Raw genomic sequence first — 17409 nt, 5'->3', positions numbered from 1 at the left:
AAAGCATTTATGGTTGACTACTTCATTAGAGAATGCAGTCCTCTAGCTGCTAGGATGGGGACAAATGGTGTGTGGCAGGCTGGGAAGGAGAGCCAGCATGAGCTGGTGACACTGAGCTGGCCAAGTGCTTTAATTATACTATCTCACTGTCTCATGGTGCTATCTTCCTAGGGGCCTTACAACTCACCATGCTCTAGAGAGTCTCTCTGGAGGTTGAAAGGGCAAAGAGTTTGTCTGCCAGCTCATACCTCCCAATGTCAAAGTTAAAACCCACGGGGTTTTAACTCCCCGACACTTCCAGGTGGCTCATGCATGGGCTCCAAGCAAGTCCTGCAGCATTTCACGCCTCAGCAGCATCTGAGATGCTCAGTGCTGGACACAACAGGCTCAAGGTGTGGATGTCAGGCCCGGTGCTGGCATAATGTAAAGTACACATGGAGGAGATGCAGCAGAGGTGGCTTTGAAGCTCACATAAAATGTGACTGTAGCCATAACTGGGTCTAAACACCTGGCCAAAGGCCAATGAACAGTGAGGCCAGGAGGCCCTGTGGTGGCGCATAAGACATCAGATAGGGACTCCATGGTCAGTGTCCTCCTCACTGCACCAACTTAGATAAGAAACACTAACTGTGGGCAAGGAATTCCCAGAGACAAACCCGGGGAATTGAACTCTCTGTGGGTGGGTAAATGACATGCTGATCTGAAACTTCTCTCTTCTTCCCTCTGTGCCATGCTCACCTGTTTGGGACAAAACAGATTTGGGGGGGGGGGCACATACTTGGGAAGCCAACTTGGACCAGGGTGGCAGGACAAGGAAGCAAGCCCTGGAATGTGACTGTGCCCCTCCCCTGCTTCTTATCTCTCACCTCTGCCAGCATAAGGTCCAGGAGGACCTGCAGGCTGGACGGGCTCAGAGAGCAGGCACAGAGCATATCGCTGAGCTTAGTCCAGGAGGAAAATCGGAGCAGGGAAGGGCTTGGAGTGGACCAGGTGAGGGATAGTTCAAAATCAGACTCAGTTATTTTCTGATTTTGTAACATTGAAGCTCTCAGAGCTTCAATCTCCTTCTTTTTATTTATTTATCTCTATTTTTGATTGACAAATAATACTTGTATATATTTATGGAGTACAGTGCGAGGTTATGATACATGTATACAAGGGGGGATGATTAAACCAGGCTAATTACCATGTCTATCACCTCATGTCTATACTTATCCTTTCTTTGTGATGAGTACATTTAAAATCTATTCTAGTAGGATTTTGAAATATGCAATCCATTATTATTAACTATAGTCACCATGCTGTGCAGGTGATCACTAGAACTTATTCCTGCTGTTTAACTGAAACTTAGTGCCCTTTGATCAACAGCTCCCTTTCTCAGTCCACCCCTCCAACCCCACCAGTCCTCTGGTAATCACCATTCTACCCTCAACTTCCATGAGTCCATTGCACCATTATTCACAGTGGCCAAGCTATGGAAACAACCTAGCTGCCCAAATGGATAAAGGAAATATGGTGCGCACACGCACACACACACACACACACACACACACACACACACACACTGGGATACCAGTCAGCCTTAGAAAAGAAGAAATTCTATCTCTTGTAGCAACATGGATGAATCTAGAGAATGTTACAGTAGGTGAAATAAGCCAGGTACAGATGGGTGAATACTGCATGATCTCCTGGTTTTTTTTAAATGGGAGTAAGTCCTTCCCTGAGAAATGGTGGTATTATCTCAGCATGAGATAATACAGTCACCTATCACTTAATGATCGGGATATGTTCTAAGAAATGCATCATTAGGCAGATTTGTAGTTGTGCAAACATTGTAGTATGTACAACACAAACCTAGATGCTATAGCCTACTACATACCTAGACTATATGCTATGGCCTGTTGCTCCTAGGGTACAAAGCTGTATAGCATGTTACCGTGCTGAATACTACAGGCAATTGTAACACAATAGTATTTGTGTATCTAAACATATCTAAACATAGAAAAGATACAGGGAAATACAGTATTATAATCTCATGGGACCACCATCGTGTATGTGGCTCATCATTGAGCAAAACGTTATGTGGTACATGACTGTGTGTGCACAGACTAAACAGATGCTCAAGCAATCAGTGTCTTCATTCCTTAACTTTTGGCTCAAGGAATATAAAGGTGTAAATGATAAGCTGAAGGCCCATACTTGGTCCCACATAGTAGGATAGAAATTAAATAGAATTTGGGAATCTATATGAATCAGCAAAAAGGGGGATATTTGGCCATACTTACGACATTGGTGCTTATGCTGCTGAGAAGACTGACATGGAAACTGTAGGGTCCCAGGGTGTGAGTCAGGAATGGGGCTTAGGAATGGTCCCCCACCTCTACCACAACCAATAGCAAATACTGGAGAAGCCTGTGTACCTTGTCCAGAAGATAATCACATAGTCTTTTTGTTGGAAAGCCTAGAATAGCTGACTACATTATCTCCAGTGCTATGTAAACAAATTACAGCTTCTTTTCATGGGATCTCTGACCAGCAGAGCTGTGAGATGGTTTCAAACCATGGTCTCCCTTCTCTACAGCATATAGTTATGGTCTCATTCCTAAGAAATCTCAGATTATTTAAGATCACACTTAACAAAACATTGTCTCAATGAGGATAAAAAGTGGTACAGAACCAAACATGTATACTCTTTCAGTATGAAAGATGTTTTTCTACAGGAATTTCCAAAATAATGGTGTGTTGAATGCATGGCTCATGGCTCTGTATTAGTCTCATAGGGCTATTGTAACAGGTTCCACAAACTGGCTGTCCTACAACAACATAAATTATTCTCTCAGTGTTCTGGAGGCTAGAAGTCCTAAATTGAGGAGTTGGAAGGGCCATGCTCCCTCCAAATCCTCTAGGGGAGGAAATTTCCTTGCCTCTTCCAGCTTCTGGCAGCCCAGGGCATTCCTTGGCTTGTGGCCACATCAATCCAAACTCTGCCTCTGTCCTCACATGGCTGTCTCCTCCCTGTGTGTCTCTGTGTCTTACATGGTGTTCCCCTTTCTGTGTGTGTTTGCTGTTTTTAAAAGGATGCCAGTCATTTTGACTAAGGCCCACCCTAAGGACCTCATCTTAACTTGATTACATTGGCAAAGACCCTTTTTCCAAATAAGGTCACATTCTGATGTACTGATGGTTAAGACGCCAATATATCTCTTTGGGAGACAGAATTTAGCCCATAATAGGCTCCCAAACCAAAAATTCACTGAGCAAACCCAACCTTTAATTATACCCAACTTTCACTCGTGAGTGTTTTCTCCAATCAACACCATCAGAGTCACTATCACATCGTGTTTACACTTTCTCATTCCTTTTGCACCCATTGTTATGACGTGCCAGGCTCAAAGATACCAAATAAAGTAGCAGTCTTGCAACCCCCACCCCCTCCCCGATGGCCCAGAATCAGTGCTACTTCCCAGCTGAAATTCATTACATATACACGAACAGGCCTGCAGTGAAAATTCTGTCCCTGGGTTAATGGATTAAAATATATGCTGAATCCACATCAGGCAATCTCTCAGTACCGGAGCTATACTTTTATCTAAGACCTAGTGTTAACTAACTTGGCTTAATAGTCAAATTATTTGGCATAAATTGGGGAGTCTACTTAACCCTCTCTTTTTCTCTTCTTCATCTCCTAATCCACAAGGCTGAGCAAGCGCTATTGCAGGTGCTCTGAACCCAGCATGAACAATATGGATAAATCCCCAGCCTCTTGGAGGTTCTATCATTCCTTTGTCAATATTCACTGAGCACCTCCTATGGGCCTGGGAATGTTCCACGTGGCAGATTTCAAGGAGACAAAACCCTACCCTCTTGGAACATGCACGTTAGGAACTTTTCCTGGTTCTCTCCTTAAAGCGCCTTAGAATCCTTTCCTCCACAATTGTGCATTTTTATAACCTCCTTCTTAGGATCTTAGTCTGCTAGAAAATATCTTCAGGATTTTCCATGTATGGATCCAATCATCAGGGAGCCACAATCCCACTGCCTCTCACAAAACCCTGGGGTCTCAGACTGCTCCCATTGGAGGGGAGGCAGCCAGGGGCTGTGCAGAGAACTCCAGGCTTAGGATCTGAGTCACAGGATCGCCAACTGCTGACTGTGAACACGATCCTGACTTTCAGCTTTGCTGTGTCTCCTTTCCTCCTTTAAAGACAGAAAAAATACCTCAGGGGCAGGTGATCCGAGGGTTAAAGATCTGAGCTTGCCCTTGCCCAGAGGTTCACCAGCTGCAGCACCCAGGCAAGACTCAAACTTCACTTCTTTGAGTCTCAAAAATTATGCTGAGGGGTTGGTGCATCGTAGTCTAAACTGCAAATGAAAGCAAACAAAGAACAGAAGAGCAGTGTTTGAAAAGTATGCTACTCTACGTATACCTGCTGCTAGTATTCCTATTCGCCTTAAAGACAGGAAAGGCATTGTGGTCCCCTTCACCTTCTTTCTAGAAAAAAAAAAAAGAAGAAGAACGTTTAGAAAGAGAAAGGCAGGGAAAGAGTAAAAGAGAAAGTTTAAAAGTCCTGTCCTTACATAAAGGCCAAAGGTCCAATTTTATCTTGAGTGTTAAACTTGGCTTCCTTCCTCTCTTCTATTTTAGGAGCCCTTCCCTGTCCCACCCACAGACTGTTAATCATACCTGCCAACTTGAAGCCCATCAAGGGATTCCTCAGTGGTGTTTTTTGCTATTTTCTTCATTCTTAATATGATTCTTGCTTCAAGACCTAAATGCAGCCAATGTGAAGACAGATGGCAGATGGCGTGGGGCCCTTTACCCTGTCAATTTAGAGACCCTGACAATGATTCAGGCCCTGCATGGAGAGCAAATAATTTTGCCCACATGGTTTAAAAATACTACAGTGTTTTTAACTTCAGGGAAAAGTGTTTGGTAAATAGCACGTAGCAGATTTTTTTTTCTTACGGATGATGTCACACTCCCGGTCAGATTTGTCTAAACAAGGTTTTACTTAGATAAATTGCTAGCTCTGGCCGCCACTTAAATGCAGAATTAAGACATTTTGCAGAAAGACATTGCAGAAGGATATTTTGCTTAACACGCTGGAATTTGGGCCTGTCTTGGTTCTTCTCCCCACTCACGTTGGAGGTCAATCACTCCACCCTATTAGGACTCTACCTCCTTATTTGAAAATGTGAGGTTTAGACTAGAGTCAATCTAGTTGAAGTGTTGCTGAGTGATACAAGGTGGATTCTTAGTACTGCAACGGATTCCAAGATGAGAAATAACTATGGCCATCTCAAGGAATTTATAATTTATTAAGACAAATATGCCCCCAAAGTTGATCCTTGCCTTGGAAGGATTCCCTCTACTTGGAAATCTCTTTCCTCCAAAGCTATGCCTGGCTGGGTCCTTTCCATCACTCAGTCCTTGACTCCAATGTCACCTCTGCAGAGATTCGAACTCAGACCACCTTATGTAAGGAATAGTCCCCACCCCATACATCCCAAGCCATTCTGTATCCATTATCCTGCTTTATTCCTTCATTGCACTGAACTTCTGCTTATGTATTTATTTATCACTGGTATTTATTTATCACTGGTATCACCAGGTACTGCAGCCTATGCCATTACCTTCTTCCCCTGCCTCAGTAGAATAGAGCCACCAATGCTCTGGAGTCCTCATGGTGCCAAAGCTGACAAGGGACTCATGGAGACAATGAGGATGAATGAATCTATCACCAATGTTGTGAGAACTTGGTGACTCTCAGGTGCTGCTTTTTGCAAATGTGTAACAGCAATAGTGATACCAATATGAAGGTATCACTGTAATGACTAAATTATGGATTTGTACAAAGTCTCTAGGACAATTACAGCACACACTGAGGTCTTAATTAATGTTAGCCCCAAGAAACCCTTCTGGGGAAAAGTAGTGTGAGCACAGCAATTAATTTGTAATTAGTGGATATTTATTAATTGATAAACTACCTATCATTTCTGTGAATGAAGAACTTGCAGAGTTAATGGAACCTGCTGTGGAGATTTTAGGAGAGAGCTTTTTGTACATTTACTTATCACCTCTGCCTGTGTGAGTTCCAAAGAACTTAGACATGAATGCAACAAAACTAGGCTAAGAAATAAATGCGAAAGCCAGGAACCATGTCATGGTCAGAATAATCCTTCCCCTCTGACCAGTGAGTTCTTACACTGAGCCTTGGATCTACCCATGTTGGGTTCTTCCTTCCTGCAGGATGCCACAGTCAGGGTGGCCGGGCCAGGAGAACACCTTTGCTGGAGAACCTCTATCCCAACATAGTTCCCCAGACCTGAGCAGATGTGTCCAAATGCCAACTGTTTTTATTTGTTGAGCTTTTGGCCAGGAAGTTACTTCTTAGCAGTCACAAAAATTATCGAACTGGTGCCACAACAGGGCCAGTTGAAATTCAGCACATCTGAAATCTAGCAGAGGATATGACTTAAACTCATGCAGAAAGACCCATTTCAAAAACTCTGGTGTGTGGTGAAAGGGAGATGACAGCTAACTGGGGTAGGCTTCTCGTGTGTCCTGAAGGAGACAGGCTACAAGCTGAGAAGGGAACCACAATTAGCGTGAGTTGAGTCCCTCTTGGGAGCCCAGAATAGAACTACCCGAGGCACCAGTATAAACAGGTGGTAAACTACAATAAATCAGAAATGTTGGTGCTAATTAACCTAGGTCTCCACTCATATAATTTGTAAAACAAAACAAAACAAAATGCATTCATTTTGATCCACTGCAGGAGACATAACTGTCAACTAAAGAATTTATAAGAACAAACACACCCTTCCTTGGTCCTGTCTTTTGTGTTTGGTGGGGTATATGTATGCGTGTGTGAGTTGCCTGGCACAACCCCAAGCCTTGACACTGGCCCAAGACCAGCTGTCTAACAGGATCCAGAACTTAGTAGTCACTACAAGTCAAAAAGATGAAACCAAAGGTTAAGTGGTGTCAGGATGTTTACCCAGAACCAGGGATTTTTATCTTTTATCACCTAAATTTGTCTTGCTCAAAAGATCACAAAAGAAAACTGAGAAAGCCAAAACAGCAGGAAAGTGATGAGGTTAGGTAAGGTTTTGCCGTCTTCTATTTCTCTCCCCGGCACACTGCCTCAGCTTTAGAGAGAGGAAGTGAATGAATTAAGAATCAAATCTGTTTCTGCACGAAATGTTTATTCATAAGAAATCAGTTTCTCTGAGGGAAACTGGGTGATATGTGCTACATGGGACCTCTCAGTATGTTTTTTTTTTCTTTCTTGTGAGTCTATAATTATTTCAAAATTAAAAGGTTAAAAATAATAAAATGATATTTAAAGTGCAGATAAAAATGTCAGTGTTTCCTCATGTGCACTAAATTCACAGTAGAAGTTGAAAAAAATGTTAAAGCTCTCCTGTCTGAATAGATTCTAGGTTGCTAACATAGGTGTTGTGCCCATGTGTTCTTACCTACTGTATTCGTAAGATAATTTTATCATTTCGTGCACTTAATAATGCGAGGAGGTTAGTAGTGTCACACTTCTTTCTAAAGATGAGAAACAAGAGAATTGGTTAAGTTAGATAACTTGCCTAAATTCATTCAATTCATCTGAGTGGGATTTGAATTAAACTAAGCCAGTGTGATTTTAAAACCTGACCACTTTTCAAAGCAGCCTCCAGCAGGCTGTGCAAGAACAAGTAAAAGCTTTCTTTCTTAGGAACCATGGCCCTGCCTGAATATGATTGGCCTTAAAATTCCTGTTTGTTTTGAGGGGTTTTCCCCCCTTTTTTTTTTTTTCCTCCTTGTAATTCTTCCATATGCTCTATCCAAGAGCTTCATGCCTTTCCAACTTCTTTCTTTCTTTTTCTCCTTCCTTTTTTTCCTCCTTCCTCACTTCCCTTCTCTCCTCTCCTCTTTTCTCCTCTTCTGGTCTAGCAAATTCCTACTCATGCTTTCTTGTTACCTTTCCGAGACGAGTCTTTCCTGAATCCACAGAGAAGGATATATTTTCCTCTTATATGCTTCAGGACCTTCTTTGATCTTGCATCAGAATACACATCAGCCTCGTCATGATTTCTTGTCCAATACCTCTCTGCCCCATTAGGTTCCAAGCTGCATGAGGGCAATGACAAGATTTTTCTTTTTCACCTCTGTAGGTCCTGGCAGATAGTAGCCAGATGATAGCAGTGACTGTTTGGTAAATAAATGAATGTCTGATCATGCACTATTAGTTGCATTATCACAAATTGTAGTCTTGTATATATGTGCGAAGTCTATTCATTTATTTTCTTTCATCTTCATGAACTGTAAGCTCCATGAAGACAAAGATTAGGTATGTCTTTCACCTAGTATTTTTAGCACTTAATAGAGTCCTTGATACATAATAAAATTTCAATAAATAATGAATGAATTATATTCCAGGAAAAAAAGAAACTATAATCATCACTTATACTGTTACCTACATTCTTGCTACACCAAACAGTCTTCAATTGTTCCTTGATAAAAGCACAGGGATTTTTATATCATCAGACTTGGGTTCTCATTGCAATCTAGCCACTAACTAGATGTGAACGTAGATTTTAGACTTTTTGCCAATAACTGGCACAATAATTCACTTTTCTGTATCTACCCCCTGAGTCATCTTCTCCCACATTCACTCTGGACTTGGCCATCTGACTTGCCTTGGCCAATGGGACCAGAACAAACGGAATATAAGCAGAAACCTGGAAAAGGCCAAAGTGTTGCGATTTCCCTTCTCTCGCTGCACGGGAAGCCCAAACCCACCCTGTCAATGGGCCAGGCTGGCCTGCGGGATGATGAGAAGCCACACAGAAGAGGGCGGAGGCACCTGGCTGATATTTTGCCAACCAGCAGACACATGAGCATGACAATTCTGGATCATCCAGCTGCCCACCAACCCACCTGCACAGACCAGGCGATCGGGTCCTGTCATGGGCTGAACTGCGTCTTCCCAAAATTCATATGCTAAAGTCCTAACCCCCAGTGCTCCAGAATGCTGTCTTATTTGGAGATAGTGTCTTTACAGAGGTAGTCAACTTAAAATATGCTCATTAGAGAGGACTGAAATCCAGTGTGCCTGCTGTTCTAATGAGAAGGGGGAATGTGGACACAGACACAGGGAGGATGCCGTGTGAAAAGGAAGACGGCCATCCACACACCCAGGAGAAAGGCCTGGAACAGAGCCCCCCCTTAGTGCCCCCAGAAGGAACCAACCCTGCCAACACCTTGACTTCAGACTTCTAATGTCCAGAACCATGTGACAATATGTTTCTGTTGTTCTGGCACCCAGAGTGTGATATTTTGTTATGAAAACTCTAGAAAATTAATACAGGTCCAGACCAAAATAACTGACCAAGTGACACACACAATAGTGGACTAAATGAAATAGTTCTTGCTTTAAGCCCCTAATGCAGCAAAAGCTCATTAATAAAGTGGGTAAACTGCTTCAATCTCTCTAGGCTTTGGTTTTCACAATTACAAAATGGGATTAAACATATTTTCCTCTCATGGTTATTAGTAAGATTAAGTAGGATAATGTTTGCAAGTTGCTTAGCACAGTACCTGACACAATTAATATTCAATGAGTGCTTCTGCATTTGAATTTATTTTAAATAATCCTGTAGTTTATTATGGAATTCAATGTAAATTTATATAAAACTAGAATATCAAACACCCAGAAGAGGCCAACAGGCACTTGGCAAAGCCAGTTTAAATGGACCCAGATTAAGGCAGAAAGAAATTAAAATATATTGAGCACCTAATATGTACCCCAAACATTGCTGTATGCCTTTATTTATAGTATTTTATTCATTTATTGGAATTTTTATAAAATATAAATATTATTATTCCTTAATCATAATTGAGGAAATATTGTTTCCTCAATTAAGAAATATTATTATCCTCAATTATTCCTCAATTTTTTGGAATGTTTCTAAAATATAAATACTATTATCACTCAAACTGCTTGAAAAATAAACTGCAATGTGTCTAAGATCCCACAGCTAGTAATTAATACAGCAAGAATAAAAGGCATGCATTTCTCCTCTCAGTCCCCACATTCTTTCCCTAACACCAGAGGGATTTGGTCCATGTGCCTGGGGTGGTCTTAGAAAGCCATTACAACATCACCAAAAGATAATTAATTCCCGATATGCATGTGACTAGCAAAACCTACCTTCCATGGTCTAATGTTGCCCAGCTCAAATGTTGCCCATCTCTTATACTGTGTTCTGGTCATTGTCAAGTGCCACATAAGGTCACCATGTGTCTTTAAGGACACTCTTTGGGTTGGAAGAGCTCATCCTCCCAGGGTTTCATTTATTGCACTACAACTCAAGAAGAGGAAGTCCTGCCTGCCCTCAGGTCAGACCTCCCCAGGTCTGTGGCTGCATTTTACAGGAAACCAAACCTAAAGATCTACGAGGAGGTTTTCTGCTGAAGAACACTGCTTAGCACTGAGGACAATTCAACTGACCGCCTTACAGACTACCAGCTCCCTGATTTCTCTGTGATGTCGCCCTACCTCACAAGAGACAGCCATCTCAGCCAGGAGCCTTTGATGCCCTCCACGTTGTTCAGGTAAACTGTGGAGTCTAGCTCCATCTGAGTGGGCATCTCATGGTCATCTCGCTGTTATAAATGATCTTTAGCAAAGAGCTACACACCAAGCAAAAAGCATTTTCCTAACGTGGAGTGCTGGACTTCTACATAGCAACAAAGGAGCAAAAAGAAAGCCAACTCCCTTGACTCAATTTTTAATGATTCTTTCATTCTGCTGGGAGAAGGAATCAAGATACCTACCCATAAGAAATGAAAAGGCTAAATGTTTTCAATCGTCTCTTCCTGACGCTTGAGCTCCCTGACTCTTTGCTATAAAGATCTCAAGAGTAGACCGGTTGCTGGCTTCTTGGCTGACCTTCAGCTGCACAGCCCCTTAGAAAGGCAGCCTCAATTCAATGTAGGTCATTCAAAGTAGACATTAACTCTTAGAGCCTCTTCTAAATACATTTTTAAAACTTTCTAAATTAATACGGCTTTCTTTCTGTTATGGTGTAAAGGAGATGGGGGCTTTGGAATCATGCAGACCTTCTTACACTCACAGAGGCCAGAAGCCCAAGAGTGAGGTTAAAGTTGGGATAAATGCTTATTCTTGAATGGTGCCAGGAGGAGTCTCTTCCAGGTTTTTCAAGGATAGAACAAATAATATACTGGAGTGAGACAGAAAAGAGAGCTAAGTGTCATCAAAATCCAGATATTTTGATTTTAAAAGATATTGATGTGTCTGGGCTTTATCAATGACCACTTTATTGTTGTGCACCCACGTTAACCTACCTATCTGGCTATGTCTCTTTGTCTACACTGTGGCCCAGCCCCTCCATGGGGTTGTTCTTGGGCTTCCCAGGAGCCACCTAAATCACAGGGAGAAGTCATTTCAGAGATCAGGACAACAATGATAGGTCCAGCTAGGTGCAAGCCTACCAGAGAAATGACCAAGCTTCAGAAATTCTCTGAGAATCTTAAGATAAAATATGTCCTAGAGAGGCAGGAAGGGCGATTGGTATTTATTTAACTGTGTTTCTTGCCAGTTCATCGACGTGCATTAACTCACTTAATCCTTACAGTCTTGAGAGTTGAGTATTACTTCCCTCGGTTTACAAATGAGGAACTTGAGTGGTCAAAGTACCATGTTCAAGGTTGCCCGTCACTAATGTCAGTAATGTCTAAACTAAACTGATTTTCACCCGAGCCTGACTGATGTGATGGTGAGCAGCGTGTGTTTGCAGCTTCGTACAGCTTATGCGGGAATCCATTCCTAGTTGGTTTCTGACACCAGCCATCTTAATGGTGGCATTTCTTTCTTCTCTCCATGGAGTCCTCTCAGATGACTCCGTCAACAAGACCACTCTAAAACCAAAGCTGGTAATTTTCTGTACCATCGGGCCAGCTCTGACCTTAACACCTGGGGATTCGTTTCTTGCTCACTTTGCCCTGAGGCAAGAGTTTTCTTAGAAAGACTGGAGGATTTGATGCTGTCCAAGTTGGTCAGGATTGTAACTCTGTCACCCGGACCAGGCATGATCCTTTATCTCTGGTCTTCAGTTCCCACATCTGTGTAATGGAGCAAGATCACATGAGGCTTGTAGTGACAATTCTTTGGCCTCAATAATATGATATTTTATTAAATGAAATATGGTGTGCCCTTAACACTTAGTAGGTATTCAACGAATCTTGGCTCTTTCTCCATTACTTTCCTCTCCTCACCCCAAATAAGCTCTGACTTTATTCATAAAACATGCCTATAATCACCCTAGAATTTATAAATACACATAAATCTATGAATATTGATTTTTAATAATCTTATTAGATAATAATATACCACCATGTATAACCTTGTACAGTCTATAAGACCTTTGGATACAATGTTCTTCTTTAATGATCTTAACAATTTAACAAAGTAGGCAGGGAATAGATGAGAGCATTTAAAAAATGTTGAAACTGAGGCTCAGGGAAGTTGATGAGGATGAGCAACAGGGCTTTGAGATTAGTCAACACTGGATATGAACCTAGTGTGTGACTTCATTGTGTGTCTTTAGGTAAGTGGCTTAAACCTTCTGATCTTCAATTGGCTGTTGTTGGTGTGTAACTTGAAGCTGGGTAGAATATATATTTTTGGGTTGCTGCGAGAATAAGAGTGAATGCACAAACAGTGTCTGACACTCAGTAAATGAATAAATGGCAGCTGTACAACACTGTACCCAAGGTCATGTGGTAAATAGCAGCACTAGATCTGGAAGTATCCTTTTCTGAATCCCAATACACAAAGCATCTACTATCAGAAGTATCTACCAAAAAAAGAAAAAAAAAGAAGTATCTACCAAGATCTGAGTTCTAGAGAGTTCTTCCAGGCTATATCTACCTCTCCTAGCATGAGAGAGACATAGAATGTTCCAATTATTAATACAGAGATGAGTACTTGAATCTAAATTATATTTAAGATTTTTAACAGATTGAACCAAACTGTTCAGTGATTTTGCAAAATAAGTTACCAATATAACTGAGAAGCATCAGGTTAGATAGATATCAGCAACTTAATAAAGAAAAAATAACCACAAAATATAGAATTGTGGAAAAGAGCTATCATAGGACTATTTTATTTTGGTGTTTTCTATTTCTGTTACTTTTGTGGGCAGAATACTTTGGGAATTATAATTAGGATTATTCTGCTTAATTTTAATCATATCCTCTAAATAGTAATGACTTGTAGATTGCCATTTGAGTGCCTGCTGGCAGGCAATAAATGCTGATTGTTTCTCATCTTTTAGTAAATGTGCTTATTCTTACTTTATAGAAGAGGATGCTGAGGTTCAGAGAGACTCCATACACTGTCCATTCCACGCAGTGAATGGGAGTATAAGCTAGAAATGAGACCCAGGTCTGCCTGAGTCCCACGTTCCTGCTCTTTGCAGAGTGCTCCATCAGTGCCCTGCTGCATGTGTTCAGAATCATGACCATAGTGACAATCATCACTTTATTTCAACCTAGCCAATAGTGTTTTTGGACTCCCAGATATACCATAAGTGTTAGCAAAATATGTATGTGAGTTTGTTTGTTTGTTTTTTAATTTCATTGTTGATGCTAATTGAAACATTGCTTCCCAAACACGCATGCATGAGAAACCAAATCCCTCTGTGTTTAAATGGTGCCGTGCTTTGCCAGGTGAACTGACATGAGCCAAAAGGAGTGGAAACAACCCACAAATTTAAAAGCCATGTATTTGGTTCATGATATTTTAATTGTGCTAAGTTATCTGTTGAATTTTGCGTGAGATAATGATGAGGGCTGGCTGTCAACCCTCTGAAAGGCTTGAACCTTTGTAATGTGCCAAGCGAACCACATTCTGCCATCAGCTTTGCAGATTCAGAAGGCCAGTGTCATCCAAGATACCCAGAGTTGGTGAGGCTCAGGGAGTCGTCCCACTCTAGTATCCTGGCCCATGCATCCCCCTTTTGTGATTTTGCTCCAGTGTACTCAACTTGTAAGTTCAGGTAATCAGCACGTTCCCTCCCAGGAGGTAAATGTACACAGGAAAGTAAATTACTGTTGGGAGGCAGCTTTGTTAGCACAAAGTCAGAGCTGTGCAATTACAGGAGCTGAATTTGCTGAGCTTGGGATGATCCGATGCCTTGATAGGCACCTGGGACCCAGTGGGCCCTATGTCTACTCACAGACATTTATAGACCAGGTCACCCTCACTTGTAGGCAAGCCTGGGGATCTCTTGATCAACTCTATCTCTCTGGGCATTCCACATAGAGCATCTCTAGGTTCCCTTCCCTCCCCAAACCCCTACTTCTGTGTCAAGCTTTTCAACGACACTACACCATCCAGTCTTTGAGAAATGGACAGCCTGGGTTTAACATCAGACTGATACTTCGTAGCAGTACAGTTTTAAGCAAGGTATTTAACTTTTCAGAACCTCTGTTTATCATTTTAAAAATAAAATTAAAATACCTACTGTTTGGATTTGTGGTGAGAAATGAGATTCAGTACATAGAAATTGCATATTATAGTGTCTAGCAATTATTAAGTGCAAAGTAAATGACAGTGGCTATTATTATCACTGTTAGCATTATTGTGAGTTTATCTTATATATTCAGACAAATCATTAGATTCTTGGACTTTTTCCCCTTCTTAATAATTTTGACCTAAAGAAGTTCTATTTTAAGATGATTTCCACTGAAAGCTAACCTCATTCTATTCTTATTTATTTTTATCATTCACCTATCAAAGCCTGTGGATTTTACACAGGTATTTTACAAATCCTCAAATGTGCCAATCCTCTGAAAATATTAAGATTTAATGAAAAATGATAGAAATTTCTTTAGAACTCTTTCCTTGCTGATTTCAAATCCTCAGGGTCCTTCATGGTACTGTTACATAGAAATTACTTAATAATGATCTGGTGAACTATACTCCATGACAGTTTATAGTTTACAAAGTACTTGCACTTTCATGACCTCATTTGGTCTCCACAATAATCCTCTGAGCAAATAGGGTGAGCACTCCCCATTTTGCAGATTGGAGAAATGGGGACCCAAGTTGCACAGTTCAGCACACATGGGCTGAGAGACTCACCTCACATCACGCTAGATGAGTGATCCTGAACGAAAGGCGAGACAGAGAAAGAGTTAATTATACAGGGGGAGTTTAATTCAGGAGTGAAGTTCTAAATGTACTTGAAGTTATAAACGAACCGATGACCTCATCTGGATCCACGCTGTGCGTTCGTTCACTAGACAGATTTGGCACAGGAGGACTCTCCCTGCACAAAGTGACAGAATCGTTCAATATTGAAAAATCTGGGTCATTTGGACTATTGCCGTACAATGGGATCTAAATTAAACAGTATGCCCTACATAGGGTTCTGGTACGCAGTAAATGGTATCATTATTATTATAAGTTATATTACTCTTTGTCTGGTCTTGATTAGACTACCTGGGCTCTTGTGTTCCTCCTTTGGATTTTAAGTTTCTCTCAAACCTCTTTACAGCTCTTCTTATCACGAAAATCATGAGTATACAGCAGGTGCTTAATAAATGACTGTTGAAAGAATCACAGTGTTTTCACCACTAGCCTTTATTTGTCCATAGGGAACACAGGGACAACTGGGCCTATCTTCACCCCAGGGTCAGCCTGTAAGTTGTGGTAAATATATAGCAATCCCAGCATGTTAATTGATTTCCTAGTGCCTTTCTTTTTCCTCAAATCTGCCTTCAGTACCCGCCCCCCATGCATTAATCAGTCAATGGAGAATCATTCTGAGTTGGGTATGTTCTGATTAACCTCTGCCTAGAAGAACCTACCCCTATCAGTGTGATTCTGCCTTCACTACTGAGAACCCAATGGAAACAGAGGCCAGACAGAGATAAACTTAAAAAAAAAATCTAATCAGGATCTTTAAATGTGGAGGCTATTTTGTTCTGGTTTCATTTTATCTGAATAGTAAAATAACTTTAATAATAAGAGCAGAGAGAGGGAAGATCCGAGGGAAAGAGAGGAGGAAAGGAAGGAATGTGAGAAAGTCACGTGATTGGGAAAAGTAGAGGATAAAGGAAGTTCTATTCACTTCACTACAAAATGGAATAAAAGCGGAAAGAAAGGATCTTTCCAGTGAAGGAAAGGCACCCTTTCTGCAGAATAAGACAGCCCACGAGAAAAAGAAAAGGGCTTTTGAAAACAAAACACACCAGGAGTAATAAATTCAGAAACTATAGATTGCATCAGTTCAATAAGGGTTTTTCAAAATCCTTTAAAATAAAAAATGGATCAACAATCACATTGCCTTGAGATACTTAAGAGAAGTTCCTTATAACCAAGACAGTTGTGAAATCTTTTTTAAAAATATGCCCTACATAATAGCAGAAAAACTAGGAAAACAGTCTCCCTCACTCCTCAAAAAAAATCTATAATAATCCATTTGACTTCAAATGCATCCACTCAATGGAAAAACTATAAAATTAAATGTTATATTTAATTAAATTTAGCTGATTGACCTAACCAGGGTAGAGAATTAGAAATCCAATCAGCATATATTTTCCTCTAAATAAGAACATCTCTAAAATGTAACTGTCATTCTTGATATGAAAATTGAAGAAAATTACATACAACTTTGAATTGTAACCAAATTGGAACCAAATATCTGCATCTCAGAAATCTTAATTTTTAACATGTTTACCTAAAGCTACTACATGTATGTTCACAAACACACACTCCTGGGCCCCCTTTTCCAAATATACATCTCTCAACTCCACAAAACACCCATCATTGTGGATATGTTGGATGTGATTGTGTAGAGAGGATCAGGTGTGTGTTGTGTGGATTTCATATTCGGTTCTTTTCCTGCTTTTCTATTTTAACAAGAAAAAGGCATCGAGCCTTAATTTAGACCTTATCCTTCAGCCTTGACCCAGTTTTAGCTGCACAGCTACATCTTGCCTGATTCAAAGATTCTCTTCAGCAATTTGTAGTTTGCTTTTGGTCATTTCCTGTATCTGGTCAGGTACATTGTCATTATTAGAATGAAATTTCTTAAACTTTGAAATAAACGGAGTCTTGTATTTTTATAAATGTTATCTCCTAGGAATAAGTGAGAAATGTTTGGGAGCAAAAAAAATTTCTTTACTCTAAAGCCATTTTTTTTTCCTTCATGAAAGATTAATTTTGGATCCGGTGAAATGCAGTAGCAATATTTATGGTAAAATGATTCTTTGCAAACTCAGTTTGGTAGTGTTGGTGAATTCCCAGGGGACAACAGGCGTTCTCAAGGATATCAAGCAAACACAATTTGTTGCATTACATATTTCCAATTGTTTAAACT

Source organism: Microcebus murinus, chromosome 3 (genome assembly GCF_040939455.1).
Source record: "Microcebus murinus isolate Inina chromosome 3, M.murinus_Inina_mat1.0, whole genome shotgun sequence".
NCBI lineage: Eukaryota > Metazoa > Chordata > Mammalia > Primates > Cheirogaleidae > Microcebus > Microcebus murinus.
This window is presented reverse-complemented; position numbering follows the sequence as displayed.